Consider the following 23773-nt stretch of genomic DNA (forward strand, 5'->3'; position numbering starts at 1 on the left):
CAATTGAAAGCTAGAATAGTTAAACTTATTATAAGGAAAGCTAGATTTTAGAGCAAAGGATGTTGCAAAAAAGAAAGATATTGATAATGAGAAAGATTTCAAGTCATCATTTCTATCACAGTTACAACTGTTTGACAATTTCATGATAATAGACATGCCTGTACATTTATATGTTGCAATACATATGGAATCTCTTTATATAGATTATGTATATAAGTTGGAGCCCTGGTAGTGCAGTGGTTAAAAGCTACAGCTGTTAACCAAAAGGCTGGCAGTTCAAATCCACCAGGTGCTCACTGGGAAACTTACAGGGCAGTTCTATTCTACCTGCAGGGTCACTATGAGTCAGAATCGACTCCATGGCAATGGGTTTATATAAGTCACTCTTATTTATCTTTTACATTAAGGTGCTATGTATAGATTTCACTTTGTTGCAGAAATGAAGTATTATAAAATATTTTTTTATAAAATACAGGTATAGGTGCAGCAACATGGAGAAGCTCACAAACATTATGCCAAGTAAAAGAATCCAGAAAAAAACAGGGTACATACTGCATGATTCTATTTACATAAAATTCTAGGGAAGACAAAATTAACTGTAGTAAAACAACCAAACGAACAAACAACAGACATTTCAAGACTGACTCCACCGGGTTTACAGGGTGATTTTTTTTTTAATATTATTTTTCTATATTTTGATTACTACGGTGTTTACCCAGGTACTTAACAAAACTCACTGGACTCTCTTCTTAAAGTACTTCCATTTTATTGTAAATTATATCTCAACAAAGTTTACTAAAACCTCTATAATAAAACAAATAAAAGGAGGCGTTGGTCTGGCAACTATGAGAGCTGCTGTCTTAAATCTCCTTATCTCATCAGTTTGTTGAGATCTTTTCTTTCTCTCAGCAATGCTTACCTCTTACATCCATTACCAACAGTTGGTGGAAATATCAAATTCTCGTTCCTTTCTTTTTATAACATAACTGTGAACATGCTGTTTTGCTAAACAAGCACAATTTTCTGGGCTAAGAAGAATTTTTCCATAAGGTTAAAATTGATATATTTTACACCCAAGGACATAAAATAAATTATGAAAGAGAATTACAACTGTCCTAAGAAAATATTTTGGACTCTACAACATCATATAAGGAGTCCTTAGGTGGCACAAACAGTTAAGTGCTTGATTACTAAACAAAAGGTTGGCCTTTCAAACCCACCCGGAGAAGCCTCAGAAGAAAGGCCTGACAGTCTGTTTCAGAGAGGTCACAACCTTGACATCCCTCTATGGAGCAGCTCTATGCAACACGATGGGTCCCCAAGAGTCATATTCCACTCTAAGGCAACTGGTTCTTTTTTTTTTTTTAATGGTTTGGCACTGGTTAATGTCTTCATAGGTACATACCAAGAAATGCACATTTGTTTACCATTTATAAGTACACAAAAGTTGCCATAGGACCCTATAGGACTGAATAGAGCTGCCCCATTGGGTTTCCAAGTAGTGGCAGTGGATTCGAACTGATGACCTTTTGGTTATCAGCCTATCTCTTAACCACTGTGCCACCAAGGCTCCATTTATAAGTAAATGTGATGAGAAAGCACCAGTAAAGTAAAATATTTGAGGAGTTTTCTGCCTTTATAACCTAGGAAGACTTATGTTGGCCCCTCCCTTCCCCTCACTGTGATCAGTAGCACTTCATCTGAAAATGGTTATCAGAATAAGAAGGAAAGGCTGCATGTGTGGAGGGCTGCCTACGTGCTTAATAGAGATCTTTATTCATTCACAGGCACTTTCAGCTCAGCAGTGTGCCTTCGGAGATTGAACATCTCAAGGAGATGATTATCAAATCAGAGAACGATGTTCCAGGTTTGCAGTCTGGCATTTACAAGAACCATTGAATATCTATGGTTGAAAATAATTGCAAAATATATCAGAAGGGTGGCTGAGTCAAACTGTGCTGTAGCTGTCACCAAGTTACCACACATTCCAGATTAGTTTATACTTAGACTTTCTTCAAATTATGTGTGTGGGGTCTAGATTAATATATATCTGATTAACGTTATCATGAGTGAAAAACCTGACATCACAAATCTAATGCAATTTTTATTAATAATGTAAAATATTACCTACTATTCTTTGCAAACAGCTGAAAGATCAAGTTGAGCAAAGTAATTGCTAGTGAAGTTAATTTTAGCTAATAATCTAAGCCATTTGGATGCACCATCAGTGGGGGCTGATATTGTTTTGGAAAAAGCCATGTGCTTGAACGATAAAGCATCTCCATGCTTTTCATTTTTAAAAGAAAAAAAAATTTCCTAGCAGAATTTAAAAGATCCTGGGAATGTAGCCTCTGATACCGATATTGAGATCTTCAGTTAACTTTTTCTGTTTTTATCGTTTTATCGTATAGCCTATTGGGCAGAAAGAAAACAAATATTGAATACGTATATGCCAAATCCCTCCTATGTCAATAGTATCAAGGGATGTATGTTGCACACATATGTTTAATTCTGTGATATACATTTTATTACATGCAATTCTGATTCGGAGTGTTCATTATGCCTGCTGCATCTATACATGCACCCAATATTATAAATGTTATATTGCATGTTGTACGAATTTCCAAAAATTTTTTATTCCATTGAATAAATATTTAGTTAAAGAAGAAAAAATAATAAATGGAGGTAGCTAGAAAGGAAGGTTACTATTTATTTCCTTCAAGTAAAATAATTCCCTCATTTAATCCTCTCAACAACCCTGAGAAGTAGGTAATGGAATGCCCATTTTGCAGGTGAAGAAATCAAAGTCATAGAATAACAATTAATTCTAGGATAGAGGGCTTCCCACTTATGAAGTAGGGTAGTACTGTTTCTGGGCTGTGCAATTTCAAACAAACCACATTCAGTACAGAGGCTTGCAAAGCAAGAATACTGCTTAGTGTTTCTAAATTTCCAGCAATTTAAATCACCAAGTCTCTTCTTCAAAATTGTAAGCTCAGTGTCAGAGAAGTTTAGTAAGGATGCTTAATATACACTAGAATTTATTAATAAAAATGAAATATACCAATGCTAGGAGCTGTGAAAAAAAGGACAAATGATGACAATTTAAGTTACTAATCTATTCCAGAATTGGATACCACTGAACGTCTTTTAATTCTAGTGATATCAGGGAGATTAGAAACATATCTATTATTCCAATGAACTATTTTTTCTTAAAAATAAAATTACCTCTCTAAGTGATTATGTGTAATTATAAAGAAAAAATATGAAGGCTACATTCGAAATAATATCAAAAACAAAAAGGATATTAATTTAATTATTTAATCAATTAGATAATGTTTTTAATTATATTTCTGTTCCTGAATACTCAGTAAGTTACTGACATGCTTCTTAATTACATATTGTTCTCTGACCAGATATCTGTAGCCTGATAGAAACCCTTGTTCTTTTCTCAGAATAATGTCATGTGCTCTCTTTCTTATCTTGAGAATGTCCCAAGTAGAAAAGCCACCTTATGGATAATATAGCAGACCCTGTAACTGCTACTGTCTAACTCTATCGGGAGTTCTTTCAGTTTGCAATATAGAGGATTACCCTTAGTGTTTGATACTTCACCGGGTTAATGAAAATGGGTCAACTATGATATCTTTTTTTTTTAACTCCCTGAGATAGAATAATTTCAGCAATCTATCCCTGGTTATATGTCTTTGAGTCCATATTTTTAGCTGCCATCCAGTCAGCCCCTGACTTAATGGCAACACCATGCACAATGGAAGAAAACTCTGCCTTACTGCTGTGCCATCCCCATAATTGGAGGAAGACCCATTAACAACCTGCAATAGGCAGATGACACAACCTTGTTTTCTGAAAGTGAAGAGGACTTCAAGTACTTGCTGATGAAGACCAAAGACCACAGCCTTCGGTATGGATTACATCTCATCGTAAAGAAAACAAAAATCCTCACAACTGGACCAATAAGCAGCATCATGATAAACAGAGAAAAGAAAAGGCTGAAGTCATCAAGGATTTCATTTTACTTGTATCCACAATCAACACCCATGAAGGCAGCGGTCAAGAAATCAAAAGGGAAAATCTGCTACAAAAGATCTCTTTAAAATGTTCAAAAGCAAAAATGTCACCTTGACTTACTAAGGTGTGCCTGGCCCAAGCCATGGAGTTTTCCATTGCCTCATATGCATGTGAAAGCTGTGCAGTCAATAAGGTTGACTGATGAAGAATTGATGCCTTTGAGTTGTGGTGTTGGTGCAGGATATTGACTATATCATCAACTGTCAAAAGCCTGTCAGTTTGTCATACTGTGGGGGCTTGCATGTTGCTATGATGCTGGAAGCTATGGCACCAATAATCAAATACTAGCAGGATCACCCTTGGCAGGCAGGTTTCAGCTGAGCTTCCAGACTAAGACAGACTAGGAAGAAGGACCAGCGGTCTACTTCTGAAAATTAGCCAGTGAAAACCTTATGAATAGCAGCAAAACATTGACTGATATAGTGCTGGAAGATGAGCCCCTCAGATTGGAAGGCACTCAAAAGTTGACTGATGAAAAACAGTTTTAAATAGGCTGGTATCAGATATCAGAAACAGTGCCTCCTACCAAGATCAAAGATAGCTTACAGATGTTTTGCAGGCCATATGGGTTTTCACCTTACCATAACCAGATTTCCTTAAGAGAACTTGATAGAACCATCTCATTTCCATGGTTCTCTGTACATTTATTTGCCCATACCAGATGATGCATCTTGTCTTGTGAGACATTTTCTGTTTAAAGAATCAACACCCCAGTTCAAACATATTTCTAACTTGCTTGAAAACAAATATTCTTGGCATTGACTATCAGAAAGACATACATAGGGCAAAAAAAAAAAAAAATTGTAATGGAAATTATATGTTATAAAAGATCATAGAGAAGTTCTTAAAGGCATTCCACTTATTTTATCTTTCACTTTCCTGAAACTAGATCTGGCCACTTTGAGGAGGTTATTTAACCAGTTTGTAACAATTGTTTATGTGTGGGGGGGGGGCGGTATTGTGTATGTATGTTCTTGCACAGTCTTTTAACTTGTAAATTTGCTGAATATCGTATTCAGCCTCCTTGGTGCTTTGTTCTAAGCTTTCTTACCTAGCTTGGTACGTTTTTACAAATAATGCTCTCTTTGGTGTTTGCCAAATGTGCAAACTCGCTTTTGGAGTTTGGTAGGGAAAAGAGGGGAATGAAAATTTAAATTAATAAATAAATATTACTGGTGATTTGAATGTGAAATTTGGAAAAAAAGAAGAAGGACCAGTAGTTGGAAAATATGACCTTGGGGATAGAAACAATGCTGTAGATGGAATGATAGAATTTTGCAAAACCAACAACTTCTTCATTGCAAATACCTTCTTTCACCAACATAAACAGTGTCTATACACATGAACCTTACCAGATGGAACACACAGAAATCAAACTGGCTACATTTGTGGAAAGAGACGATGGAAAAGCTCAATATCATCAGTCAGAACAAGGCCAGGGGCCAACTGTGGAAACGACCATCACTTGCTCATATGCAAGTTCAAGATGAAACTGAAGAAAATCACAGCAAGTCCATGAGAGCCAAAATATGAACTTGAGTATATCTCACCTGAACTTAGAGACCATTTGAAGACTAGATTTGATGCATTGAACACTGGTGACTGAAGACTGGATGAGTTGTGGAATGACATCAAGGACATCAGCCATGAAGAAAGCAAGAGGCCATTGAAAAGACAGGAAAGGAAGAAAAGACCAAGATGGGTATTGGAGAAGACTCAGACACTTGCTCTCGAACATTGAGCAGCTAAAGCAAAAGGAAGAATTGATGAAGTAAAAGAACTGAACAGAAGATTTCAAAGGGCATATCGAGAAGACAAAGTACTATAATGACGTGCAAAGAGCTGGAGATGGAAAACCAAAAGGGAAGAACACGCTTGGTGTTCCTCAAGCTGAAAGAACTGAAGAAAAAATTCAAGTCCTTACAATAGTGAAGGATTCTATGGGGAAGATATTAAATGACGCAGGAAGCATCAAAAGAAGACAGAAGGAATACACAGAGTCATTATACCAAAAAAGCATTAGTCGATATTCAACCATTTCAAGAGGTGGCATATGATCAGAAACTGATGGTACTGAAGGTAGAAGTCCAAGCTGCACTGAAGGCATTGGTGAAAAACAAGGCTCCAGGAATTGATGGGATATCAACTGAGATGTTTCAATAAACAGATGCTGCGCTCGAGGTGCTCAATCATCTATGCCAAGAAATATGGAAGACAGCTTCCTGGCCAACTGACTGGAAGAGATCCATATTTATGCCTATTCCCAAGAAAGGTGATCCAACAGAATGTGGAAATTATAGAACAATATCATTAATGTCACACACAAGCAAAATTTTGTTGAAGATCATTCAGAAACATCTGAAGCAGTATATCGACAGGGAACTGCCAGAAATGCCGCCCAGTTTCAGAAGAGGACGTGGAACCAGGGATATCATTGCTGATGTCAGATGGACCCTGGATGAAAGCAGAGAATACCAGATGGATTTTTACATGTGTTTTATTGACTATGCAAAGTCATTCGACTGTGTAGATCATAACAAATTATGGATAACATTGTGAAGAATGGGAATTCCAGAACACTTAATTGTGCTCATGAGGAACATTTACATAGATCAAGAGGCAGTTGTTCGGGCAGCACAAAGGGATACTGCATGGTTTAAAGTCAGGAAAGGTGTGTGCCAGGGTTGTTTTCTTTCACCATAACTATTCAATCTGTATGCTGGGCAAATAATCTGAGAAGCTGGACTATATGAAGAAGAATGGGACATCAGGATGGAAGAAGACTCATTAACAACCTACTTTCTGCAGATGACACAACCTTGCTTGCTGAAAGTGAAGAGGACTTGACACTTACTAATGAAGATCAAAGACCACAGCCTTCAGTATGGATTGCACCTCAACATAAAGAAAACAAAAATCCTCACAACTGGACCAATGAGCACCATCATGATAAACAGAGAAAAGATTGAAGTTGTGAAGGATTTCATTTTACTTGGGTCCACAATCAACAGCCATGGAAGCCCCAGTCGAGAAATCAAAAGACCCATTGCATTAGGTAAATCTGCTGCAAAGGACCTCTTCAAAGTGTTGAAGAGGAAAGATGTCACCTTGAAGACTAAGATGCGCCTGACTCAAGCCATGGTGTTTTCAATTGCATCATATGCATGTGAAAGCTGGACAATGAATAAGGAAGACCGAAGAAGAATCAATGCCTTTGAATTGTGGTATTGGCAAAGAATATTAAATATACCACGGACTGTCAGAAGAAGGAACAAATCTGTCTTGGAAGAAGTACAACCAGAATGCTCCTCAGAAGCAAGGATGGCCAGACTACGTCTTACATACTTTGGATGTGTTGTCAGGAGGGATCAGTCTCTGGAGAAGGATATCATGCTTGGCAAAGTACAGGGTCAGTGGAAAAGAGGAAGGCCCTCAGCAAGGTGGATTGACACAGTGGCTGCAACAATGGGCTCAAGCATAACGATTATAAGGTTGGCCCAAGACCAGACAGTGTTTCATTCTGTTGTGCATAGGGTCGCTATGAGTCGGAACCAACTCGACGGCACCTAACAACAACAACAACAAAATAAATATTTTATTCTTTATATATATATATTTTAGTACTCTCTCCATTCAAATTATAAAGTGTAAACTTTACAAAGTGTAAAACAATATAAGATTGGTATCTTCACACTTGGCCCGAAATGAAACTGTTTCTACCTAATTGCAGTCAAAGTCCAATGCCTTAAATGTGCTCTGTACATCATTTCTGATTATTCCCTACACAGCAACGCATAGTATCACTAAATTTTCAATCTCTAAAATATAGATGTCTGTGTAATCTCAAAAACTGTTAGGAAACAAATAGCAGGCTATTCAGCTGTCATGCTGACTTTTATGCTGTTCTCTAAGAAAATAATTTTCTATTATTTGGCACAAGTATCTTACTCCATAGAAATAAAACTTTTCTTGAGCTGTGAGTACATGCTCCCTCTTGAAGTCAAAGTGAGTTAAGGCTGTGTGGTGACATACAACATAATTTAAGTGGAGAATGCCATGTAACTTTGCCAAACACCACGAGTCTTCTCTGTGTCTCAGATGCATTCCTATTTTCTAAGATTTTTTCTTTTGAAATATTTCAAGCAAAAGATGTATAAAATTTAGATAAGCAAGGTACACAGCACCCACCTCTTTTGACTGTTGTTTTGAATTATTTTTTTCAAACTCCTTTATTATTAATAAAGTGATAGATAACATAATCAGTTAGCGCTTCCTTTGCATTCCTTTCTACCCTGCTGCTGTTTTCCCCCAAACATAAATTATTTAAAATATTTATATTACTATATGTACATTTATTTACACAATACATAGTATTAATATGCATTTATCATACCAAAACAAACAAACCCTCTGTTATCAAGTCAATTCCAGCTCATAGTGACCCTACGAGACAGACTAGGACTGTCCCACAGGGTTTCCAAGGCTGTCATCTTCACAGAAACAGGCTGCCACATCTTTCTTCCCCAGTGCAGCTTGTGGGTTCAAACCTTCGATTTTTCAGTTAACAGCCCAGTGCTTAACCACTGGGCAACCAGGGATATTGTATATAAAATATTAAATAATATATTTTTCTTTTTATATATTTTCTCAGTTAATATTATATTATGGAGTTTTATTGTCTTTGGAATATGCAAATATAGTTTATTTACTTTATTATATAATAGTCAATTTTACGACTATACAAAAATTTATTATTCTACTAATAAATCTTTAAGTGGTCCCTAATTATTGTTATTTCGAACAATGCTGTAATATAGCATGTTGTATACACGTGTATGATTTTCTTTACTTATGGCCATCAAAACATTGACCATGAACTATAACACAAAAATACATACTATATCATGATGCCCTACTCTCCAAAATACCCACTAACACTCTAACATGAACTACCTGAGACAAAATATTTGTGGAATGATTAAAAGCAAGCTAACAAATGAAAAACAGTTGCTGTTCAGTTGATTCTGACTCTTGGAAATCCCATTTGCATCAGAGTAGAATTGTGCTCCATGGGGTTTTCATTGGCTGATTTTTTTTTTTTAATTTAAATTAATTTTTATTGTGCTTTAAGTGAAAGTATACAAGTTAGGTCATTCTCTCATACAAAAATTTCCTTACACCTTGCTATACACTCGTAATTGCTCTCCCTCTAACGAGATAGCACCCAGTTCTTCCCTCCACTCTCTCTCCTTGTGTCCATTCGTGTAGCTTCTGGCCCCTCTGCCCTCTCATCTCCCCTCCAGATAGGAGATGCCAACATAGTCTCATGTGTCTACTTGATCCAAGAAGCTCGCTCTTCACCAGTACCATTTTCCATCACATATTCCAGTCCAATCCCTGTCTGAAGAGTTGGCTTTGGTCATGTTTCTTGTCTTGGGCTAACAGAAGGTCTGGGGACCATGGCCTCCAGGATCCTTCTAGTCCCAGTCTGACCATTAAGTCTGGTATTTTTGCAAGAATTTGGGATCTGCATCCCACTTCTGTCCTGCTACCTCAGGGGTTCTCTGTTGTGTTGTTCCCTGTCAGGTCAGTTGTGGCCGGGCACCATCTAGTTCTTCTGGTCTAGGGCTGATGTAGTCTCTAGTTTTTGTGGTCCTTTCTGTCTCACGCTTATAATTACCTTGTGTCTTTGGTGTTCTTCATTCTTCCTTGCTCCAGATGGGTTGAGACCAATTGATGCATCTTAGATGGCCGGTTGCTAGCATTTAAGACCCCAGACGCTACTGTCCAAAGTGGGATGCAGAATGTTTTCATACTAGATTTTATTATGCCAGTTGAATTAGGTGTCCCCTGAAACCCTGGTCCTCAAACCCCCGCCCCTGCTACACTGGCTTTTGAAGCATTCAGTTTATTCAGGAAACTTCTTTGTTTTTGGTTTAGTCCCGTTGTGTTGACCTCTCCTGTGTTGTGTATTGTCTTTCCCTTCACCTAAAATAAAACTTATCTACTATCTAATTAGTAAATACGCCTCTCCCTCCCTCCATTCCTCCCCCCTCTCATAACCATCAAAGAATATTTTCTTCTCTGTTCGAACTCTTTCTCCAGCTCTTATAATAGTGATCTTATACAATATTTGTCCTTTTGCAACTGACTAATTTCACTCAGCGTAATGTCTTTCAGATTTCTCCATGTTATCAAAAGTTTCATGGATTCGTCATTGTTCTTTATCTAAGCATAGTATTCCACTGTGTGACTATACCATAATTTATTTACTCATTCATCTGTAGATTGGCACCTTGGTTGCTTCCAACTTTTTATATTGTAAACAGTGCTGCAGTGAACATGGGAGTGCATATATCTGTTCATGTAAAGGCTCTTATTTCTATAGGATATATTCCAAGGATGCGATTGCTGGATCATATGGTAGTTCTATTTCTAGTTTTTTTAAGAAAGCATCAAATCGATTTCCAAAGTGGTTGTGCTATTCTGCATTCCCACCAGCAGTGTGTAAGTGTTCCAGTCTCTCCACAACCTCTCCAACATTTTTATTTTGTGTTTTTTGGATTAATGCCAGCCTTGTTGGAGTGAGATGGAATCTCCTTGAAGTTTTGATTTGCATTTCTCTAAGGGCTAATGATTGTGAGCATTTCCTCATGTATCTGTTAGCAGCCCGAATGTCTTCTTTAGTGACATGCCTCTTCATATTCTTTGCCCATTTTTTAATTGTGTTATTTGTCTTTTTTGTAGTTGAGTTTTAGCAGAATCATGTAGATTTTAGAGATCAGGCACTGATCGGAAATGTCATAGCTAAAAACTTATTCCCAGTCTGTAAGTAGTCTTTTTAATCTTTTGGTGAAGTTTTTGGATGAACATACCACAATGAACATAGGTGTTTGATTTTTAGGAGCTCCCAGTAACCTGGTTTCTCTTCTGCATTTTTAGTAATGTTTTGTATGCTGTTTATGCCATGTACTAGGGCTCCTAACCTTGTCCCTATTTTTTTTTCCGTGATCTTTATCATTTTAGATTTTAGGTTTAGGTCTTCAATCCATTTTAAGTTAGTTTTTGTGCATGGCATGAGGTATGGGTCTTGCTTCATTTTTTGCAGATGGATATCCAGTTATGCCAGCACCATTTGCTAAAAAGACTGTCTTTTGCCAAATTAACTGACTTTGGTTGGGCCTTTGTCAAATATCATCTGCTCATATGTGGATGGATTTATGTCTGGATTCTCAATTCTGTTCCATTGGTCTATGTGTCTGTTGTTGTACCAGTACCAGGCTGTTTGGACAACTGTAGCAGTATAATATCTTCTAAAATCACGTAATGTGAGGCTTCCCACTTTGTTCTTCTTTTCCAGTAATGCTTTAATTATCCGGGGCCTCTTTCCCTTCCATATGAAGTTGGTGATTTGTTTTGCCATCTTGTTAAAAAATGTCGTGGGCATTTGGATCAGAATTGCATTGTATCTATAGATGGCTTTTGGTAGAATAGATATTTTTACAATGTTAAGTCTTCCTATCCATGAGCAAGGTATGATTTTCCACTTACGTAGGTCTCTTTTGGCTTCTTGCAGTGGTGTCTTGTAGTTTTCTTTGTATAGGTCTTTTACGTCTCTAGTAAGATCTATTCCTAAGTATTTTATCTTCCTGGGGGCTACTGTAAATGGTATTGTTTGGGTGATTTCCTCTTCGATGTTCTTTTTGTTGGTGTAGAGGAATCCAACTGATTTTTGTATGTTTATATTGTATCCTCATCCTCTGCTGAACTCTTCTATTAGTTTCAGTAGTTTTCTTGAGGATTCTTTAGTGCTCTTTGCATAAGATCATTTCATCTACAAACAGGGATACTTTTCCTCCTTCCTTACCAATCTGGATGCCCTTTATTTCTTTATCTAGCCTAATTGCTCTAGATAGGACCTCTAGTACAATGTCCAATAAGAGTGGTGATAAGGGGCATCCTTGTCTGGCTCCTGTTCTCAAGGGGAATGCTTTCAGGGTCTCTATATTTAGGATGATGCTGACTGTTGGCTTTGCATAAATGCCCTTTATTACGTTGAAGAATTTTTCTTCTAGTCCTCTTTTGCTGAGAGTTTTTATCATGAATGGGTGTTGAACTTTGTCAAATGCCTTTTCTGCATCAATCGACAAAATCATGTGACTCTCGTCTTTTGTTTTATTTATATGGTGGACTACATTAATTGTTTTTCTAATGTTGAGCCATCCTTGCATACCTGGTATGAATCCCCCTTGGTCGTGGTAAATTATTATTATTATTATTTTGATATGTTGTTGAATTCTATTGCCTAGAGTTTTGTTGAGGATTTTTGCATATAAGGTCATGAGGGTTATAGTCTGTAAATTTCTTTTTTTGTGGTGTCTTTACTGGTTTTGGTATCAGTGATATGCTGGTTTCATAGAATGAGTTTGGGAGTATTCCGTCCTTTTCTGTGCTCTGAAATACCTTTAGTACTAATGGTGTTACCTCTTCTCTGAAAGTCTGGTAGAACTCTGCAGTGAAGCCGTCAGGGCCAGGGCTTTTTTTTTGTTGAGAGTTTTCTGATTACCTTTTCAATCTGATTACCTTTTGTTAAGGGTCTATTTAGGCGTTCTACCTCTATTTGTGTTCGTTTAGGTAGGTAGTGTGTTTCTAGGAATTCATCCATTTCTTGTAGGTTTTCAAATTTGTTAGAGTACAATTTTTTGTAGTAATCTGATATGATTCTTTTAATTTCAGTTGGGTCTGTTGTAATATTGCCCATCTCATTTCTTATCCAGGTTATTTGTGTCCTTTCTTGTTTTTCGTTTGTCAGTCTGGCCAATGGTTTATCAATTTTGTTAATGTTTTCAAAGAACCAGCTTTTGGTCTTGTTAACTCTTTCAATTGTTTTTCTATTCTTTAATTTATTTAATTCTGCTCTAATTTTTATTACTTGTTTTCTTCTGGTGCCTGAGGGTTTCCTTTTGTTGCTGTATTTCTATGTGTTCAAGTTGTAGGGATAATTCTTTGATTTTGGCCCTTTCTTCTTTTGGGATGTGTGCATTTATTTACATAATTTGACCTCTGAGCACTTCTTTCCCTGTGTTCCAAAGGTTCTCATGGGAGGTGTTTTCATTCTCATTGGATTCTATGAATTTCTTTATTCCCTCCTTAAAGTCTTCTATCACCCAGTCTTTTTTGAGCAGGATATTGTTCAGTTTCCAAATATTTGATTTCTTAACCCTGCTTTTTCTGTTATTGATTTCTATTTTTATGGCCTTATGGTCTGAGAAGATGCTTTGTAATATTTTGATGTTTTGGATTCTGCAAAAGCTTGCCTTATGACATGATATGTGGTCTATTCTAGAGAATATTCCATGTGCACTAGAAAAGGAAGTATACTTTGCAGCTGTTGGGTGGAGTGTTCTGTATATGTCTATGAGGTCAAGTTGGTTGATTGTGCCATTTAGATCTTCCATGTCTTTATTCAGTTTCTTACTGCATGTCCTGTCCTTCACCGAAAGTGGTGTTTTGAAGTCTTCTACTATAACTGTGGCGCTATCTCACTTTTCAATGCGTTAGAGTTTTTTTTTTTTTTTTAATGTATCTTGAAGCCCTGTCATTGGGTGCCTAAATATTTAATATGGGTATATCTTCTTGGTACATTGTCTCTTTAATCAATGTATAGTGTCCTTCTGTATTATTTATAATGGATTTAACTTTAAAGTCTGTTTTGTCAGAAATTAGTTTTGCCACTCCTGCTCGTTTTTTGATTGTTGTTTCCTTGATATACTTTTTCCATCCTTTGAGTTTTAGTTTGTTTGTGTCTCTAAGTCTAAGGTATGTCTATTGTAGGCAGCGTGTAGACAGATTGTGTTTTTTTTTAATCCAATCTGCAACTCTCTGTCTCTTTATTGGTGCATTTAGTCCATTTACATTCAGCAGAATTATAGATAGGTATGAGTTTAGTGCTGTTATTTTGATGCCTTTTTTTGGGTGTTGTTGACAATTTCATTTTTCCACTTACTTTTTTGTGCTGAGTTCTTCTTTGTCAATTATGTGTTTCTCTTTTTTGTTGTAGTCAAATTTGTTTTTGCTCTGTCTATATTTATCTTGGTTTTTGTTTTGAAGTTTGGAATTATTAGTCTTCTTTGTGGTTACCTTAATATTTACCCCTATTTTTCTAAGTATAAACCTAACTAGTATCTCTCTATATCGCCTTGATTTCCTCTCCATATGGAAGGTCTATGCCTCCTGTATTTAGTACCTCTTTATCGATTATTGTCATCTTTTACATAATGACATCAGTGATTCCCTGTTTTGAGCCTTTTTTTGTTGATCTTATTTTATTTTTGTGATTTCCCTATCTGAGTTGATATCAGGATGCTCTGTTCTGTGTCCTTTTGTTGTGTTGATATCTGTTATTACTGATTTTCTAGCCAAAGATTTTCCTTTAGTACTTCTCGTAGATTTGGTTTGGTTTTTGCAAATTCCCTAAGCTTGTGTTTATCTGTAAATGACTTAATTTCGCTTTATTATTTGAGAGTTTTGCTGGATATATGATTGTTAGTTGGCAATTTTTCTCCTTCGATTCTCTATATATGTCATCCCTTTGCCTTCTTGCCTGCGTGGTTTCTGCCGAGTAGTATGAACTTATTGATTCTCCTTTGTAGGTGGCTTTTTGCTTATCCCTGGCTGCATTTAAAATTTTCTCCTTATCTTTGGTTTTGGCAAGTTTGATGATAATATGTCTTGGTGATTTTCTTTTGGGTTCTACCTTGTATGGGGTTCGATGAGCATCTTGGATAGATATCTTTTTATCTTTCATGATGTCAAGGAAGTTTTCTCCCAACAAATCTTCAACAATTCTCTCTTTATTTTCTTTTATCCCTCCCTGTCCTGAAATTCCAATCACATGCAAGTTATTCTTCTTAATACAGTCCCACATGATTCTTAGGGCTTATACTTTTTTTAAATTCTTTTATCTGATTTTTCTTCAAATATTTGGTGTCAATTGCCTTATCCTCCATCTCCTCAATTCTGCATTCCAAATCCTTAATTCTACTCAACTGACTTTCATTTGAGTTGTCTAATTCTGTAATTTGATTGTTAATCTTTTGAATTTCTGAATGCTGCCTCTCTATGGATTCTTGAAGCTTATTAAATTTTTCATTATATTCTTGAATAATCTTTTAAATTTCTTGAACCTGCTTTATGTGTGTTCCTTGGCTTTTTCTGTACTTTGCCTGATTTCATTTCTGATGTTCCCCCTGATGTCTTGAATCGTTCTGTATATTAATCTATTATAGTCTATCTACATCTGGCAATTCCAGAAATATATCTTAATCCAGGAGAGATCTTGATTCTCTGTTTTGGGGGTTTGTAGAAGCCATCATGGTCTGCTGCTTTTCTTGATTTGATATCAACTGCTGTCTCAGAGCCATCTATAAGTTACTGTAATAATTTATTTTATAGACCTTCCATATGGAGAGGAAATCAAGGTGATATAGAGAGATACTAGTTAGTTTTATACTTAGAAAAATAGGGGTAAATATTAAGGTAACCACAAAGAAGACTAATAATTCCAAACTTCAAAACAAAAACCAAGATAAATATAGACAGAGCAAAAACAAATTTGACTACAACAAAAAAGAGAAACACATAATTGCTCACTGAGTCCTATCTTCTTGTTTTGTTTTATTTTAATGTACCCAGATAGGCTATTAGAGTGCACTAACTTGCTTATTGGAAACTTTGAAGCACTAATATCCTGTTACCAGATGGTTAGAGGTGTTACCATGTATATAAGCCTATGAGTTCATTCACTATTCTTGAATAGAATCAGCTCAGGTGTCGTAATAGTCAGTCACCTAGTGTGTGGTGTAAGCTCTCACCTACTATCTTAGAGGAATAGAGGTGATGGCTATATGCACTGGTTTCTGGTAGTGGCAGGGGGTCACACTCTGAGGAGAGCAAGGTGCTGACAGCCTTCCCCCAATTGTCAGTGAAGAAAGAGCATTTCTGTTCTCTATAGTGCCCTGATGGGTGGGCTCTGCAGCTGTACTTTGGGCACACAATGCTTATACCTGTAAAGACTAGTGGGCATCACTATCCTCAGACCCCTTTTGTGGGTTCCTAGGTGGTGTGGATGGAGCCTCAGGCCTCAGGTCCCTGCCGTGGGTAGGTGAGGGCTCTGTTTAATAGGTAGAGCAGTATCAGACCTCCAAAACCTGCCTATCCACGGCTCAGCTGAAACGATTGTAGTCAGGCCTCTAACAGATTTGCCTTTGCATTATAATAACCACCTAGTTCCATGTAGGGGTGAAAGCCAAAGTCTGTGGATCTCTTATGCCTGGACTGGAGCTGCTTCTGCTCTGCTCTTCAAGTCAGGAAAGTATTTTTCTCCTGTTTGTTAATTTTCTACTTGTCCAAGGCCAAGAGAATGGGTCAGAAAAATCACGGCACTTCTATCTCAGTCCCAGGGAATTCGAATGTTAATGAAGTAAGCTGGGGCAGGGAAGGGAGGAATCAGATAGATAGGAGAGAGTATCAGGGTAAAATGGAAAAAAAATCACTTATCTTGTGTTGAGAGTGCTGTTTTTACTCAAATTCCAGAGGCATGTGTAGCCTGTGTGTGCTGGTTGGTTCCCCACTGAGATTGCCCCAGGGGGTTGGGCTGTGTCCTGTGCTTGCTGTGTCTCAGGAAACCACCATCAGCCCCACCGCATTCACACCAAAGAACAGCACCAAGGAATCAGAGTTGAGGCACTGTGCAGGCTCGGCAACTAGTTGCTGCTTCTGAGTGACCTCTCGCTCTCCTGTCACTTAGGTCAATTCCTTAGTTCTGTGTTTGATGGTCAGGGTTCATAGATTGTCATACATGTAATCGATTCATTTGTTTTTTGGGGACTTTGTTGCAAGAGGTCTCAGGGGAAGCTCCTGCTTAGTCAGCCATCTTGGCCCCACCTTTCAATGGCTGATTTTTTCAGAGATTGATTGCCAGGCCTTTATTCTAGGGTACCCCTCAGGACTCCAATTTCCAAGCTTTTGTTTAGCAGTGGAACACTTCACCCATTTGCATCACACAAGGAGTTTCATGGAATAATACTTATCCTTATTGCCTGTTATATACCTTAATATTTTGTATCTTATTTCACTTAATTAAATTAAATTACCTAAGATGCTGGTTGAGACCCAATAATTTGATTGCAACCCATTAATGAAGTCATAAATCACAGTTTGAAAACTCTACTCAAAATAAAAACTGAGACAAGAAATTGCCAGCTCTAGGAGTACACTTCAAGACAAAAGACATCTATTTATAGACACTGTAAGGCAAGGTAAGAATCTTATTATCAAGGAAGAAAGAACTATTGCCAAGGGAGTGTGGGTGAGGGGGAGTAACTTAATGTTAAGTATGTGACTTCTACAATCACACTTGATGAGTCATTTATTTCTAGGTTGAGCTGAAGTAAACTTTGATTTTCTACTTTCTCCCTTATTTTAAACAATGGTCATCTGTATGTTTAGGACTGATTACAAACAGAGTTCTTCTTCACTTTTTTTTTTCCTATCCTTGAAAATACTCCTCTTATCTAAACCTAGAGAACTATCTTATCTACTCTGTCCACCAGTCAACAAGGAATCCATTACGAACGATGGTGACCACATGTGTGACAGAGCAGAACTGTGCTCCACAGGGTTTTCAATGACAGATTTTTTGGAATTAGGTTTCCAGCCCTCTGTTCTGATATGCTTCTGGGTGGACTTGAACCTGCAACATTTCCCTTAGCAGCAGGGCCTTTTAACTGCACCTCACAGGGACTCCTATCTACTTTATCCTATTTAAATTCCTCTCTATCTACCAGCACTTTCTTTCATTTCAACCTAGGAGAAATATATTTTGTTCCTATGTTTTTTTTTTTTTTTCCTAAAACCACACTTGATCAGAATTTTAAATTCTTTAGCTGTCAGTTATCTTGCCAAATAATATTAATGCAGGCATTTCCGTAGTATTTTACAACAACACTAAGAACATACTGCCTGGAACAGTAACATTGTCGTTTGATTAGCAGTTTTGCACTTGAAATGGAACACGCTGTAACATCTGGCTTTCTCACAAAGTAGTACAACATAGAGTTCTAGTCACATTTTCTCTCCAGGAGCTTAAATCTCCATTGATTACAGATACAAGATGTGTAATAGCCTACATTTTGACAAATATGTGATATGTAAAGACCCCATTTATCAATGCTATGCAGAATTACTTTGATTAATTTTCATTTGCCTCTAGTAAATAGTAATTCCAAATCCCATAAGCAGGGATTTACCTGTATAATAATACAATCCAAAGGTATTGTCGACATGTTGATCTCATAGCTTGGCCATTTGTGGGTTTTTTAAGACTATTATTTTACCATTTTTTTGTTTTGTTTTGTTTTTATCATATTGCTGTTATATTCTTGGAGAACAGGTGGCAGGTTGTGAAAAACTATATGGTACAGAGATATTTTGGTTAGGATAAAATGATGTATCATTTTCTTTACATTTCTGAGTCTTTGCTTATTTTAATTTAAGGCAATTTGAATGAATACAAAACATTAGACTCCCAATAATACTGCACTGGATATGTACCATATTTCTTACCTGAGGGCATAAACTCTAGTGACATCCTAATCATTTTCACTGCAACCCATGGTTGTGCTGTAAAAAAAAAGTGCTATAAAGTGAGGATTAAATAGTAGGTAGAGAATAAACAGCAGGAGCAGATGAATTCCTAAAAACAAATGATCTCTATTTGAATGCAAATATCACCATTAATAAAGAATGAGAGGAAACATTTTAAAAATCTGTAATATATTAAAGTGAATTATTTCGGAGCAGGTTATTTTCCAGCAGCTCCTTAATAAGCTATCCCTTCATATGTTGGTAACTAATTATCACATATATTTTGTATGTATTTTTAATATCTGTACACTACAGCTTTGATCTTTATTTCTTGTCAGTGTACTTGAAAATCATTTCCAGAAACACATTTAAACTGCTGGGTTTCATGCTAAGTAGGAAACAATGGATTGAAGGCTTAATTTACTCTGCAAGCTAGATGACAAATAACAGTCTTTAATGTAATGCAGTGAAGACAAGAATTTCAAAAGCCCATATCTGGCCTTCCTTAAAGATATAGGAAGATTCTAAATTTTACAATGATAATCAGATTGTGGAAATCCTGGTGGCATAGTGGTTAAGTGCTACAGCTGCTAACCAAAGGGTCAGCAGTTCGAATCCCCCAGGCACTTCTTGGAAACCTTATGGGGCAGTTTTACTCTGTCCTATAGGGTCGCTATGAGTCGGAATCGACTCGACGGCACTGGGTTTGTTTTTTTAGTTTTGAAATCAGATTATGGACAGCAATCTAGCTGGCAATATGTAATGCCTGATTTATCAATTGCTTTAGTTTCCCAAATACTGTATTTTGGATGGGGTGTGGAACGTTTGTTTAAAAATACACATGAAGGTAAGAGTCATCACCTGGTTAATGCATACATTGTAGCAGGAGACAAAGGAGTAAATAATAGTCTCAGAATCTCATCAGTTGGTCCCTTTGGCGGTGGATGATGTATGGTGCTTAGCCTCTGTGGGCTACATAATTCTTCACAACCTAGCCCCAAAGTACCTCTCAGTCTCTTAATCCGTGTCTTGTCCTTGCCCAGCCTGTGCCCTTCCACATGCTTTTTTTTTCCTTCCTAAATTCTTTTTCTACTTCTTCAGGCACACAAATTCTTATTCATCCTACAAAACCAGGGTTGACTCTTAATTTATTCATAATCGTCCCCAACTCCAGAGGAACAACTCTTTCTATGGCTCTGATCTTTTAGTACTTTACCCATGCCTTCATTAAAAGATTTACATTTTTATCTTATATCTACCTGTATTTTTGCCACGTAAGGTTTGAATTTCGAAGTACTTCTTTCTTTTCCACTTATTTGTCCTTAATCTTGTTTGTCTGTTAATCCTTCCTCATTGGCTTCCAACAAATGCAGTAGGGAGTTCCCCAATATACTTCTCTAGGATCTGTTCCTAAGTGATTTAATCTATAGTCATGTTTCTCAAACGTAGATCATTAGATCCAAACTCTTCTCTGGAAACTACACCCGTTTCCTCCATATCTCAAAAACACTTCAAATTCAACATCTTAAATCAAAAGTATCATTTTACTTTCTAAACTTAGTATTTCTCAATGTTTACAATCCAGGATCCCCAGTGGCACAATGATTAAGTGCTAGACTGCTAACTGAAATGCTGGTGGCTTAAATACCCCCAGCATTTCCCTGAGAGAAAGACTTGACAATCGACTCCTGTAAAGCCTATAGCATAGAAAACCCTATAGGGTAATTTCACTCTGTCACATGGGACCACTATAAGTCGAAATTAACTCAATATAACCTAACCTAATATCCCAGGGAATGTTACCACCCTCTTGCACAAGCCTGAAATCTGGGTGTAGTGTTTGATATCTCTCTCTCTCCTCCGTCTTAAATGACAAGTTAAAAAAAAAAAAAAAAATCCAATGCCAACCAATCAATTCCAACTCATAGCTACCCTGCAGGACAGAGTAGAACTGCCCCATAGATTTTCCAAGGAGTGCCTGGCAGATTTGAAATGCTGACCCTTTGGCTAGTAGTATGGATTTATTCCTTTATCATCTGTTTAATCTGGACACATCTTGCTACTTCTATGGCCACAATTATAGTTCAATTTATTGTCATCTTTTAACTGGAACACTATGATAATTTCCTAACTGTAATCCCATCAAGTAGTCTTGTCTTAGGTAGTTCCTTTTTTCCACGCTACAGCTAGAGTGAAATGTTAAATTACAAATCTGCTGTGAGGAAATCACATTTGGGGAGTATTTTAATTTATTTTAATAGAGCTATTTCTTTTTTATGCAAATATTCCTTCAATGGCCAAATTTTCTTTCTGAGGGAATGTTACGAAGAGGGAAAACAGTTTTAATTTATTAAAATAAAGAAATGCAACAATGATTCAAGTAAATCATTCTCTACTTAGTGTTTATACATCCACCTATTGTAAGATACACTCCATGAATCTTTCATATGCAAGCTTGAGGTTTTTACATTCTAAACACCCACAAATGTTCCAAGAACCTGCGTTTCTTACCTTGTAAATAAGTGGGAAGATTTCTTTGGGAAAAAAATAATGTACTCTAGTCACATCAATATCATTAATACTTAAAATGTCATTTACATTTGTAAGCAACCTGAATAATTAAAAAATTCAAATTTAGCCTACTTAGAAGTAATAACTTTATATGTAAGTTTTATGAGCTGAATTTCATTATTCATAATATACTAACAATTAAAAAAAAAACAAAGTACTGTAACAAAAATGTAAAAGTCAATATGTAAATGAGTGGCCCAATGGCATTTTAAGCCGAGTGAGAGTCTTTCTTCTTCTTTATCAGGAAAAAGAATTTTATTCAGGAAAAATTCACTGCTTCCAACCAAAAGAAATTATCTTCAAAATGGAATAAATTTGTAGAATCATTTTCTTGACCTACTATTAACTCACAATTAGCTCTTGGGCAAAATGTAAAGCCTAACAAATTTCAGGACCTTAAACTTACAGGAAGATAGTAATCTTATTTGTTTTTATTTTATTTATTTATTTTTGCCGTTGTTTGTTTCTTTTAGCTTTAATGTAAATTTTACCTATTGTCACAGTCTATTATGTGATAATATGCCGTATAACTGAAGCCAAGTAGGGAGTACTGAATACGAACCGCTATTTTTTTTTTCAGGCCAACCAAGCTTCATTAACAAGTCTAAAAACTACCTTAATTATAGAAAAAAATGCATAATATTCAGTTTTAAACCTCACTAGCCTTCCTGAAGTATGAATCGCAAGAAGTATAGTTGTGTGTTAATATTTTAGCACAATTCAAAAATGTCATATTGATCTTTAAACTTTTTCCTAGTAACTGTGTCCAGTTACACAAGAAACCCTATCGTTTCCGAGCTCCTTAGGTTATTTTATTGTCACTCATCATATTTAAATTGTAACATTATTAACCCTGAAGAAATCATTCTTATATTCCATCTGTCTTCTCTTTCTTCTCTTCTACCGCTTTCCCATGAAGAAAATACCTTTAATTTCTTCTCTATACAAAACTCTCTTGAGTCATGAACTTGATCAAACCTGAAATTGACTCAATGACCCATATATCTTACCACCTGCTTTTTTTATTTAAAATTATAAAGATTAGCTTTCCCAATTTCACTTATTAGTAAATATTAGAAGATCTGGGTCTAGAATCCAGGTCATACATCTCCAAGGCATTGCACATAATACCCTGAAGATACCCCACACTTCAACAAAAGTGACCCCATCTGTGAATATTATGCCCCATGTTAAATGAATCCATTGTTGTCCTAGTCATTACTAGAACAAGCTTCATCATTTCACTCCAGCCAAGATTAACATTTTGACATAGGCAGAAATAGATTTTTCACCAGTTTATTTTTCTCATGGGTAGCGTATTACACATTTCAGAATTTTCAATATAGTGTCAGAATAAGATTACAGTGAATTCACAAATTATGATTAATGGCCTGATGACACTGATTCAAATGCATGCCTTTGATATAAACCAGTCATAACCAGATTTATTAAAAATATAATGTGTTAGAATATACTTTTCTGATCTTTTATCTCATCTTGAAATTGATCTGGGAAAAATAATCATGAGAACAGAAATATAATCTTACATTACCTGTTGCCCAGGTAATTGCATTTTTAGGATTCTGGAAATTATTTGCAGAGTCGGGGGGGGCAAAAAATTCAGCATCTACCACTATTTTTTCATTGGCTTCATTGATAAACTTCGTTGATGTAATACACAGCAATGATACCTCTCAAAAAGTTTACTTTGCAAAAGCAGTCAGATTAAAAATAATGTATACCATAGAATTCAATTTAAATACTTTGCTAAAACAGATAAAACTAGCATATAGTGATAAAAAACAGATCAGTGGTTGCTTGTGTTGGGGTATGGGGACTGAGTGCAAAGGACACATCCAGTATGATGGATATAGTCTCTGTAATTTCAATTAAGGCTATATGACTGTACGTATTTGTCAAAAGTCATCAAAATGTACCCTTAAACTGTGTGCATTTTCATGTATTTAAATTGCATACCTTAATTAATGTGATTATATCAAAAGTAATTTGAGTTTTTAGTGTATGTTTAGAAAATAGATGGCAGATCCCCAAAAAACAAACCAGTTGCCAGTTGCTATTGAGTTGATTTAGACTTATGGCAATGCCATGAGTGTCAGAGTAGGACTGTGCTCCACAAGGTCTTCAATAACTGATTTATCAGATTTTCTTTTTTTAAATTTTTCCTACTACCCAGGGACTGTAAAAGCAAGAAAACGGGCGATAATTGCCTTAGTGTAATGCAGGGTACTAAGAGAAAGTTTCCCCCTAGGAAGGACACTAATCAAATGAATGAATGCAGCTTCATAGAACTTGAATAACAGCAAGGATTTGAAGGCTACAGATATAATAAAAGGTAAGGATGTGGTGCAGATTTAGAATAGGAAGCTTGCTTGACAGCTTGATTACTGAGTCTCTAGAAATCTGTGTTCCTCACCCTCTTCTTTCAATGACCCCTCCATCTCTACCA

This window comes from Elephas maximus, chromosome 5 (assembly GCF_024166365.1).
Source record: "Elephas maximus indicus isolate mEleMax1 chromosome 5, mEleMax1 primary haplotype, whole genome shotgun sequence".
Classification (NCBI taxonomy): domain Eukaryota; kingdom Metazoa; phylum Chordata; class Mammalia; order Proboscidea; family Elephantidae; genus Elephas; species Elephas maximus.